We start from the raw sequence: 12,412 nt of genomic DNA, 5'->3' as shown, positions 1-12,412 counted from the left end.
CATATATTGAAGGAGCAAGGTATATCTGTATTTAATCGAATTACATGAGATATCTTATATAATTTAATAACATTTAAGATATCTCATATAGTATATATATATATGATATATATGATATATATTTCATTTGATTAAACATATTTTATTTGCATATATAGAAATGGGATCAGACACAAGTGAATAACTTATAGTCCGTCTTCTCCCGTAATACATAAATGATGAAATATATAATGACCGCAAATATATTAAGAAAATGATGATGAAGAATATCAAGGTTTAAATTTATGATAAGAATTACAAAACATATATCGTTTTATGAAGTACCCGTACCCGCATGTCCGTATAAAAGTATGTATTTTATGAAATATCATCATAATACATTTACATCGTAAAACTGATTCGACATTTCTTTAAAATTAAGGCTATATTTGATACAAAACTAAATAGTGTAACAAAATAGCATTTGTTGATATAGAGTATAGGTGACACAGTAGACCACATACCCTATGACACACACTGTAACTGAACGCAACAGCTCACCGCACCACGTAATGTCTATTCCTTCTGCTGTAAAGTTCGGCTTGGGGCTCCCTGTATGGATGCGATCGGCTGTGTCACCATAATATCATAATATTAAGAATGAACGGGTATTTTGATACAAATGATATTAGTTAAAACGTTTAGTATGGCTAATAAAGTCTAGGACTAATAAAAATAAAGAACAGTTTTCATTATAAGAAAGTGCTTCCGAACCAAACAGCAGTAGATCTACAGATAATTCAGTTAAATTTAAATCGTTCGCTAGTTTATGTTTGAAGGCATTTCTAGAAATATCAAATAATGGACAATCTAACAAATAATGTTCTACATCTTCTATTGCATATAGAATTAAAAAAGATATCTTATTTATGTATATAAGATATCTCATATAGTATATAAAATATCTCATTTATTTTTTATATAAGGTATCTTATTTCGTATATAAGATATCTCAATTAATATGTAAGATATCTTATAAAGTATATGAGATACATGTACATGTATCTATATAGAGGTTCCCCAACATGCAAGTGACTGTTGTTTATCATGTTTATCTAACTCTCGTTAGTTAATTTTCAAAATTTGAAAATTAACTAACGAGAGTTGGATAAACTATATTTAAAGATATCCAGGGGCGGATTCAGGGTTTGAGGTTAGAGGGGGCGTGGGACCAAGCAAATCAGGCGAGGGGTCTGGGGGCCGCCTAGGCCCCCAGAAGCTCTCGAATAAATGGTGCAAAATCCTGCATTCTGAGGATTTTATGAACACATTTTCCATTTTTTGGATGTTTATTTATGGTTTTCATGTCTAGTGTCATATTTTTGATTTTAAGTTTTAATTTAATTTCCCCCATTTTGTTACTAATATATTTACAGGGATATAAAGCGAAGAAAGGCGGGGGTCTGGGGGCCGCGTAGGCCCCCAGAAGCTCTCGAATCAATTCTAATAAATCCTGCATTCTGAGGACTTCATGTACAATTTTTCCAGAAAATAATTGAAGCCATGTAAACATGTTAGTTTATCATTTTTGACGTCTAATGTCATATTTTGAACATAAAGTTACCGAATTGCACTGCCTTAAATCTGAATATTTATAGAGGCACAAAGCAAAGAAAAGGAAGGGGGTCTGGGGGCTGCCAATTTTAGGATTTTATAGGACTAATAAAAACGTAAATTACTATCATCCTGTTTTCTAATAGGAACACTTTCCACAAATTAAAAAAACCATCATGAGCCTTTTGCCATGTATATTAATTTTTAAAATCGTTTGTCCTGTCTTATAACATTATCGTTAAGATGTGTTTTTGTTGAAACAAAAAAGAATGCAACTGGACCCAGACCCCTAGAAGCTCTCTAAAACTTCTACAAAAACATGCATTTTATTGCCTTGAGATCGTCTTGAAAATGTAATAAGGACCCCTTTTGATATATATTTCATTTTTTTTCACACATTTTCTTTCGCATTTGGTTCTCCCTTTAGTTTGATTTTCCACTTTCTTTACACACATTTTCTTAGGACAAGTAAAAAGGCTCCTAGAAGCATTCGACGTCAGTAGTGATGCTGAATACCTAAATTACTTTCACTTGTAACTGGCGCGATGAAAGTACACACACATTTGTCCATTGATTGTCGAATTTGATACAGGACTTAAATGCTGATTAAAAAATGTGTAATATATATTTTACAAACTGAAGAACGAAGGGCTTGACACATAGTCAACCAGCGAATACCCATGACCAATTAAGTTTCCTTCCATCCCCTCTCCCTTTTCTTTTATTGCTAAGGATATCGAGATATAACCTGCCAATATTGAATATCAATGACAATAAATTATCTAAAATTTATATATATATACAAGCTTGGGAGTTTACCGTTTTTTGAGGAATAAGTAAATACTTGAAGGGATATATACATTGTACCTTTTAAGCGATGGGGATAAAACCTTAACTTATGCGAAAAAATATGTAATTATTCAATTGCGCCTGTATCCAAGTATGTACATGCATGTATGAAACACAAAGTCGAATACATTTAGATTTTAAAATAAAATTATCAAACGGTAAAGGTAGAAAATGGAGCTTTATGTCTAATTCTCACTCTTTATCTAATTCCTTATTTTTTCCCTTTTCCTTTCTCCCTCTTTTTCTTTCTCCTTTCTTTTCCTTCCTTCTCCTCTTTCTTTTCCCCTTTTCTTTTTTCTCTCTCTCCTATTTTAGGGGGGGGGCGTACGCCGGTCCGCCCCTCTTGGATCCGCGCCTGATATCTTATATGTTATATAAAAGATCTTATATAGATATAAGATAGATATATGTCACATATATATATCAAAGATATCTTACATGAAAAAGAATCATTCAAACTCTTTAGAGTGAGACAGGAGATTTCAACCATTGCGATAAGATTCTTAATTGTCAAACACTCTGTCTCGTGTTTGACTGCCTCACACCTGTAGTGCAACTAGTACGACAACGATGTTTTGATCCGTTTCCGGTTATCGCTTCGGCGACATGAAGACCACGGTACTGTGCTTTGTATCACTAATTTGCTTGTGTATGTAGTGATTGCTGAAGAGTATGACAAGTTTCAACCAAACCAAAAATATATTATTTTCTGTTTTCTTATATTTCAAAAAATGCATTTGAATAACACACATGATAGAAAACACAGCTAGATTTTTCGTTCAGTTTCGATTTGCCGACTTATTTTGAGGTATAGTTTTACTGTGATTCAATATTTGGTAATCTTTTGTCTTTCCCATTTCCATTGGTATATAATTTGTTTACAATAATGTAAAAAATACTTAATGAAATTCAACAATTTGTGTTCGATATCAGACTAGTGTCGCAACGGTTTCGAATTTCAATAGTGTACGTTGAGACACAAGTTAAAATCAAAAGTGAGTGTACGGTTTGGATTTCTTTCTTTCAGATAATGACATGAAAATGGACCAATTTGTGTACTATTATTAGAATTAAATTCATTAAACATAATATTTAACGTGTACGCGGTTAGCTATAGACGACTTAGGAAAGCTTCAAGTAAAGTAATGCTATCTTAATTTTGTAGTAGACTAGAAATGGGTATGCTAGTTTATCCCGTAATGCGCTTGATATACAATAACCTTGTTCATGTCATATTTTTGCATACATCGGCTATCGTAATTTTAAAAAAGCATATCAAATAGCACGCACAAGGACTTTTAAAACTATACTTATAAATACTTGGTGCGAATTAGCAAACCATAATAGAAATATATATATCATATTGACTGTATTTTAACATATATCCGCACCATGATAGATATGCGAGAACAACCAATTTATGTCGCACACGCAATGCATGTCAAAATATGACAACGAATGATTTATTACACTCAGGGGCGTAGGAAGCGGGGGGGGGGGGGGGGGGGGGGCAGGGGGACGGCAACTGCCCCCCGTTCCCCAGGACGGGGGGGGGGGTTAGGGCAAACATGTCGTTTTGCCCCCCCCATTTTATCGCCGACTGAAAATGTTCTAAAAATGCATATTTGAAAGAAAAATGGGGCCCCTCCTGCACATTTTTCGTTATTCATTCTAAAAAATTTTCCGCTGCGCGGCGCATTTCCTAAAACGTTCAAGCACATAATGTTCAAACTTTTAATAGCAGAAATTCAATACACATGAACTACACTGAAAATGTCCATTAAGGGATTCTACGTACTACATTTGTATTTCAAAAAATGTCTCTTAAAAGATTATACTTTGCTTATATGTCTTAGCAAGACAATTAATTTCATTATTATTTTTTGAGTTCAGATCGAGCAGGGTTGCACAATGATATAACGACACAATTATCACAATTATCATTTCTACATGCATGTTACTTAAAATCGTAAAATTACCACGGTAAGAACAGCTTTAAAATCATTAAAATGCATCATAAAACTCATCTCCAGCCATTCTAAATCGTAATTTTTTTTCCCGGGGGAGACCCACGGACCCCCCAAACACACAAAATCCATCGCGCCTTCGGGCGCTCATAAATTCATCCAAATGCATCGTAAAACTCATCTTAGCCCATTCTAAATCGTAATGATTTTTTCCCGGGGGGGGGGGGGGGCCCCCCGAACCCCCCCAAACACCAAAATCTCGCGAGTTCGGGCGCTCATAAAATTCATCCAAATGCATCGTAAAACTCATCTTAGCCATTCTTAAATCGTAATATTTTTTCCCGGGGGAGACCCCCGAACCCCTCAAACACCAAAATCTTGCGCTCCGCAAAATTATCAAAATACATTGTAAAACTCAAACTCAGCCATTCTAAATCGTAATATTTTTTCCCGGGGTCGACCCCCAAACCCCAAAATCTCGCGCCTTCGCGCTCACACGCTAATTTGACCAATTTGCGTGTTCGTTAATTTCCTTTTAGCGACCCCACTGTCAATAAATGTGTACAAGGATTATATTTAATGATATATAAAAAAAGTATATAAAGTATATATGTTGTGTGTTGAATTAATCTCCTCCTGTAGGTGCGACGGGGTGGGGGGGGGTGGGGGATGGGGGGGGGGGGGGGGTTTACAAAATATTGAGGAACCTTTGCCCCCCCCCCCCCCCCCCCCCACCATCATCACGTTTCATCTTCCTACGCCACTGACACTAGTGATACATGCAAAAACACTACACGGGCAAAATCACTAGTCGTTCCAGTGATAAAGAAAAAAAGCTAAAGTTTAATAATAAAAACGCGTTCGTATACGTCTGTATAGAGTAAAGAATACTATTGAATAAACAGTTGATGATTTTTGGGGAAATACTTGGTTCGATTTTCTTCTTGTGTGTTGTAATCAGCAACCGATTAAACAATGGACAGTATCTGACTACCGATAAACCAAATATACAAAGATATATATACTTCTTCAATTTTAAGAATACATTGATATTATTCAATGAATTCTCACATTGACTTAAACTCAGTGTTTTTGTGACCTCTTGAACTCTGAAGAAATAATTAGCACACCAAAATCTACATGTAACTGCCAATGTTAATATTGAGAATTATCAAACATTGGGTTTAATAGCCATACATAGGTACTGTACATGTGTACAGTGACAATATAAAAATATCGGCTATTAATGGGCACGAAATTCAATCTGACGTAATTTTCAAAAACGATGAAGGGACATCAAGAAACCAAGACGTTACGCCCACAAGAGTCTGATAATTAGATAAAGTTTGTATCAGTGTACACCCAAAACAGTGCCCATGGACCATTTTATACGATTTTAAAAGCAAAAAGTATCGTTCTTTCCAACGGCAGTAATCTGTTTCTTAAGACTTTCTAAAAAATATGATTTTTTGGCCGCTAAAGCGCAGGCGTGGTAGATTTTTCTTCGAATTTTTTTTTGTGTTGGGGAGCTTTCCACCTTTCGCAATATATACGTACTTTGTAGAATGTGAGTTAACCGATTTTTATCTAGACCCCCTAAACGTGTAAACATGGTCTATGGGCTCTTTGGTTGGTCCATATTAAAATGAACTGTAGCTTATGCTCAGGACTCGGATCCTTGTGGTCACTCTAGGATTCGAGGACGCCGGAACAAGATGTCCGACTCTATTGCATATTTTACAGCAAATTTTGCCGTTAAAATTCTCCCAACATAGTTTATGTAGGTATTCGATAACAAGTTTCATAAATTCAAAAGTGTTCAAAAGTAAAAACTCCCTTCATCCCACATCAAAGGATTTGAGAGACCTTATAGGCATTGTAATGATGGGCATAAAAAAACGATATACGAAATCATGTACATATCAGATGCAGGTACACACATCTCACTCGTATAATGAAAATGTGCCTAATTAGTTATAGTATATATGCATTGGTCAGTGTGACCGAGTGGACAGCGGCAAACTATTATTTTAAAGGTGAACTGGACAAAGGTAATTAATGCCACAGCTAGGTGATATGATAATTATTTACAGTTTATATATATTTAGGTACATTAATTATAATGTAATCGTGGACCCACAAGAGTACCCAAAGACCATTTTAGACGTTTTAGGGGTCTAAATAAAAAAATCGGTAAACATCCTTTTCTACATTGTACTGTGTGTGTTTAATGTATAATAGGATTTTTACTGATTTTTTTATCTAGGTCCATCTTCGTCTAAAAATAGTCTATGGGCACTCTGGCGGGTCCATATTTATATAAACTGTAACTAATTCTCAGATCCTTGTGCTTAATACACGTTACGGTTGGATTCTATTACGCATGGAAATGTCATCATATAAATAATACCAAACCGTTGCAATCTCAAACTCCAAACCGTACACTTTTTCGCAATATCATCGATCAAAACCGTTGCGCAAAGACTGACACAACGATGTAAACAATGGGTTAAACACTCTTTATTCTTCATCAAATATAGCAAAGCGCATATCAGATTGATACATATGAATCTAATAATTTGTTTTCTCAGTCATATTTTGGAATATCTTGGATAATAAGCAAGATTCAGATGAAAACTGAATCAAGCTTATTTTTTGCAAGGAACTTTGAGTGAAATCAACGATTCTATAACTAAGAAGTAGAGTTGGAGTGTTGTGTGGCGTGGAGGAGTTGATTTGTGGGATCTAAATACTATTTACCACTTGAGCTTGAATATCGGTCTGTTAACACCATGCGCGCAATGTATATAAATCTCTTTAACGTTGGATCATACCTGCTCGGGTATCGGTATAGTAATATACCGGTATACGGATGCTAGACGATTACGCATTTTTTCGGTTCTCCGTATAGTTGCTAATTCTGTGCGTTCGACACATTTGTTAGGTAGTTGGTAGATTATATTAATTCATAAGATCATATACTTGAGGCATAATCAGAATTGGGGTCTCACACATCTGATGCCGATTGAGTCAGTAGAATAACAAACGTGGATTGTTTTTTTTCGTTAGTCGTATTGATGCTATTCGCTTTATTTATATCGTCCCTAATTCAGATAGACACATGTTGTTCTAAATTTTAATCCTCCCTCGTTTACTCCGATGTCCCTGTTCGGATGAAGTTCTTGAACGGGTTGAATTATTCCCAGCATATCATAACTTCTTCTAAACTCAAGTACTAGCTTCATGAAAAATGACATTCTCATCCGCTATAAATAAATAAACGCGGATTGTATATTGTAAACTAACTGATGTGGATGCATTACATATAAGTAAAGATTAAAACTGTACAATAAACTAATAACAGGCAGCGAATAGTTTCTTATCATTTTATATCGACTATTCATGTATAACGTCTTGAAATAAAAAAAAAAATAGATGGACATTTCAAACGCCTCCTATAAAACTACACACCACCCTATGGACTTGTTTAGATTCGATTTGATGATTTGCTTGTGCACCTTTTCGATGAAAACGCATTATCATTTTCTGTCATAAAATTTGAAGCTGCCTGGCACCAGGTTGATGCTAAACACGGATGAGGCGTCCATTGGGGGGGGGACAATAAAAGTTAATATGTTACACTGTAAATTTTACAAATGTAAACATCATTTAAGTTGTTAACGAAAGTAACAATAGATAAATAAACAAAGACGTTAATTATCTAATACTGCAGGTTGGTATTAATGTAATTACCAATGTCGTAATATTTAGCACGACGTTTTGTACAAATTAGTTGTACCGAAACCAATGTTCTCAATTAGACGGAACTCGAACTAAACGTATTTAACTTGGCGGGATTGACAAGCTGTTATGTGTTACGTGACAGATTCGATGTTTCATGTTACTAATTAGGGATTAAGAATACACTTTTATATTTAATAGCTGTAAAACATGTCGTACATTCTACTTGGATATTCACCAATGTGCGTCTTACAAACCTGTTTGACGTATCATAACAGTCCAACACAGGGACCTGGTATTTCAGAGACAACATCTTCAAACCGTGCCAATATAATCGTGCTGGAGCTGTCGCCAAGTCCTAAATGTCATTAGTTTACAGGGGTTGAAACAGGACCTAAATGCGGGCTACATGTGCGGCTATCCAGTTTGCAACTATTTACTAAAAAAGTTGACCAAACTAGCATATATAGAGTCATACTATAACTATATTCAGTTATATTAAGAACAATTAACGCATGGAACCCTCATAAAACTTTTGTAAGAAGTGTGAGATGATTTTAATAAGGAAGCTATATATCATCTATATTTTTCCAAACGAGCCTATATATATATAAATGATTTTTTAGCCGCTAACAGGCTACATATGTAACATGTAAGAGGTGGGGAAGAACATTATCATATAATTGTATATTGAAATACATCATGACGAAACTCTTTCTTTTCCATTATAACTACCAGGGCTCTTTTCATGAACATTCCTTAACTATAAGGAATTCATTAACTTAAATTTCTCCAAAGAAAATCATTACATAAGTTCAGGGGAAATCTTTAAGTTAAGGAGTCTTAAAATTCGTATTATGCTTTCCTATGAAGAATTTAAGTTAAGAGATATTTAAGGAACGTTCATGAAACTGGGTCCAGCACAGACTATGATGGACCTTGAAACTCTAAATTGACGGATGAAGAAAATAAAAATGATGCATGGTATTACACAATCCATGTGAAATATAACACGGCAGATTCTAGAATGACGTGAGTGAGAATTTATTATTCGGTTTTTACGGTTTTAAATAATTTTCAAAAATATTTCAAAATCGGTCAAATTGAATCTAACTCGATCTATCCTCAAATGAGAAGTGCAAGATAAATGGCACATGACGTCACTTGGCACGTCACATTTCATTTAAATAAACAACAATATGTATTTTACTTGTAGCATTAAACTGACTTCCTTTAGCATAGATCTATGCTCTATTATATGTACATAACGTGACTTTTTTTCTCGCGTTTTCATTGGCTCAGCCCCTGGGCACTATTTAGCTTTAGTACATCACATGATAATTACTAGGAATGCGATTGGATAACAGCCATGGTCTATTTTGCGACAGTTCCCTGTCCTTCTTGACTACGGGAGACTATACCTGACTACGGGAACTATACCAAAGTATAGTCCCCCGGGAATGAGCACGCGACCAAATATATGACGTCATAATGAATGTTATGTGACGTTCTAAATCTATTATGTCCCTTTCCCTCGGGAACTGTTTATCTATTATGGCCTGGTTGAGAGGGCACTATTGCCTCATAGTATTGTCGAGGGATGGAATAGTGCCCGAGCCGAAGGCGAGGGCACTATCCCATCATGAGACAATACTATGAGGCAATAGTGCCCTCTCAACCAGGCTATAATGGGTTTAGTACATCACCCAGACATGAGACTGTTTTTTATGTCATCGAAGCACGTCAAGCGATAGCCTACCTCGCAACGCTAGTTCAAGTACAACATATCGCGTCAGAAAAGCACCGTCAAAACGACGTCATTATGTGTTACGCAATATGTCACCAACATCGCGCGTTACGTCACAAGGATTATATCTAATAATATATCTTCCTACGCCACTGTATTTAGTGCATAATAGTACCATTAGTGTGATGACAATTGTCCCATGTATCTATCAAAATGTTTTAGGACTAACATTTACCTTTTTAGAAATCGTGAAAAATCGAAAAAAAAATAAGTTTATAGCAGGAAGTTAAGAAATGATCATCTAATGAGTAATAAGCTGAGAGAAAAGGAAAAATCGGGTATGTCTGTTAACAAGCTACATGCGCATTTGCTATAAACAGTTTTTTTAAATGAATGTTTTCTGATTAATTTCACAAATTCCTTTTTGTAATACATCATCATACAGACTTATACGTTGTTTGATTGTAGGCCCAGTTCCCGTGGGACACCTGTCCAGATAACAGCGGCCTGATAACGACGTGTCAAGTAACCAGTGACAACTGTTTTAGTGACTACAATTGTCCGTGGGGTAGGTATAGGGACATCTGACAATTACTTACAGCTTAAAATATTTGGACCCACCATGGTATCGATAGATCCTTTTAGACGTCTTAGGTGTCTAGATTGGAAAAACCCAGACAAATCAACACCACATAGATAACGATTTTAATCTAGATCCATAAAAAACTTACAAACGGTCAACGGTCTCTCCGATGGACCCCTAAGCCTGTGTAGATTGTTATAATCAGATCCCATTTTTGTCTTGCTGACATTGCACGAGAAAACAAGTTACTTTATTTTCGAAAAAGCATAAAACTATGCTCAAATTGTTTTTTACAGGTATGCGATGCTGCCCTGGAGGTTGTGGGCGCACATGTCAGCGACCCAGTAAGTTTTTTTATTATTCCTTAAAATGGACAAGCGCTCCATAACTGAATGTTTGTTGCCAACTTAGTTCATACTGCCGTACATGCGCAGTCAAAATGAATTTTAATCTTTATACATGTTTATATAATCATTTTTTTTTGGTTTAAGAAGGAATAAAGTTGACATATAAGTTCTACGATTACTGTGGTTGCTAGGAATGTACATACAAATCAGACTTTACTTATTACAAGGTACTACATGTATATTATAAGCCTTCGTTTTATTTTGTGATTATTTACATTTTTGTGTTTGTATTATTTGTTGTAGCTAGGTGTCGAGTGTCACCGTTTCCAAGAATCAAACCATTTTGTGTCTATGACGGAATGTGTAACCGAGCCCGAGATCAATACTGTTGTAACTTCCGGTGCCAGGAGCCTTTCGCTACCATTGGTTAATCACATCTGACTTCCGGTTACGAGGACAATACTGCTTTGATACCATTAACCAATCTCTCCCAGAGTGAAAAACGCAATGCACTCTGGGAGCGATTGACCATTCACCACCATTGTAGTCGGACGACCTCATCTAGCGGGGAAGTTTTTCCGAATAAAAAAAAATACTCAGTAACAGTAAGGCCTTGTTGTTAATTGTCCCATTATCATATTGACAATTGGATTTGCAGTAGCTTCACAAATTGATCAAATTCTTGCTTGTGTAGGCAATGCCCATTTAATAGCATTTCTCCATTGGGGATGTAACATTTCCAATTGGTGTTGGTGTAAAATAGATCATTGTGATGCATGTCCCCATTTTGAACCATTTCTGATGGTAATTAGTAGCTAGAAATCGAATAAGTAATCAGGGAATCGAATAAGTAATCAGGGAATCGAATAAGTAATCAGGGAATCGAATAAGTAATGGGCCCTTAATGAGTAATTAAAAGGTAAAATAGATCATTGTGATGCATAATAATGCATTTTGAACCATTTCTGATGTTAATTAGTAGCTAGAAATCGAATAAGTAATCAGGGAATCGAATAAGTAATCAGGGAATCGAATAAGTAATGGGCCCTTAATGAGTAATTAAAAGGTCAAATAGATCATTGTGATGCATAATAATGCATTTTGAACCATTTCTGATGTTAATTAGTAGCTTCAAAATCGATTAGGTAATCTGGGAATCGAATAAATAATCAGGGAATCGAATAAATAGTAATCAGAGAATATCGAATAATTAATGGGCCCTTAATGAGTAATTAAAAGGTAAAATAGATCATTGTGATGCATGATAATGCATTTTGAACCTATTTCTGATGTTAATTAGTTGCTAGAAATCGAATAAGTAATCAGGGAATCGAATAAGTAATCAGGGAATCGAATAAGTAATGAGGGATTCGAATAAGTCATGGGCCCTTAATGAGTAATCAAAAGGTAAAATATATCATTGTGATGCATAATAATGCATTTTGAACCATTTCTGATGTTAATTAGTAGCTAAAAATCGAATAGGTAATCAGGGAATCGAATAAATAATCAGGGAATCGAATAAAAGTAATCAGAGAATCAAATAATTAATGGGCCCTTAATGAGTAATTAAAAGGTCAAATAG

This window comes from Argopecten irradians, chromosome 1 (assembly GCF_041381155.1).
Source record: "Argopecten irradians isolate NY chromosome 1, Ai_NY, whole genome shotgun sequence".
Lineage (NCBI taxonomy): Eukaryota > Metazoa > Mollusca > Bivalvia > Pectinida > Pectinidae > Argopecten > Argopecten irradians.
This window is presented reverse-complemented; position numbering follows the sequence as displayed.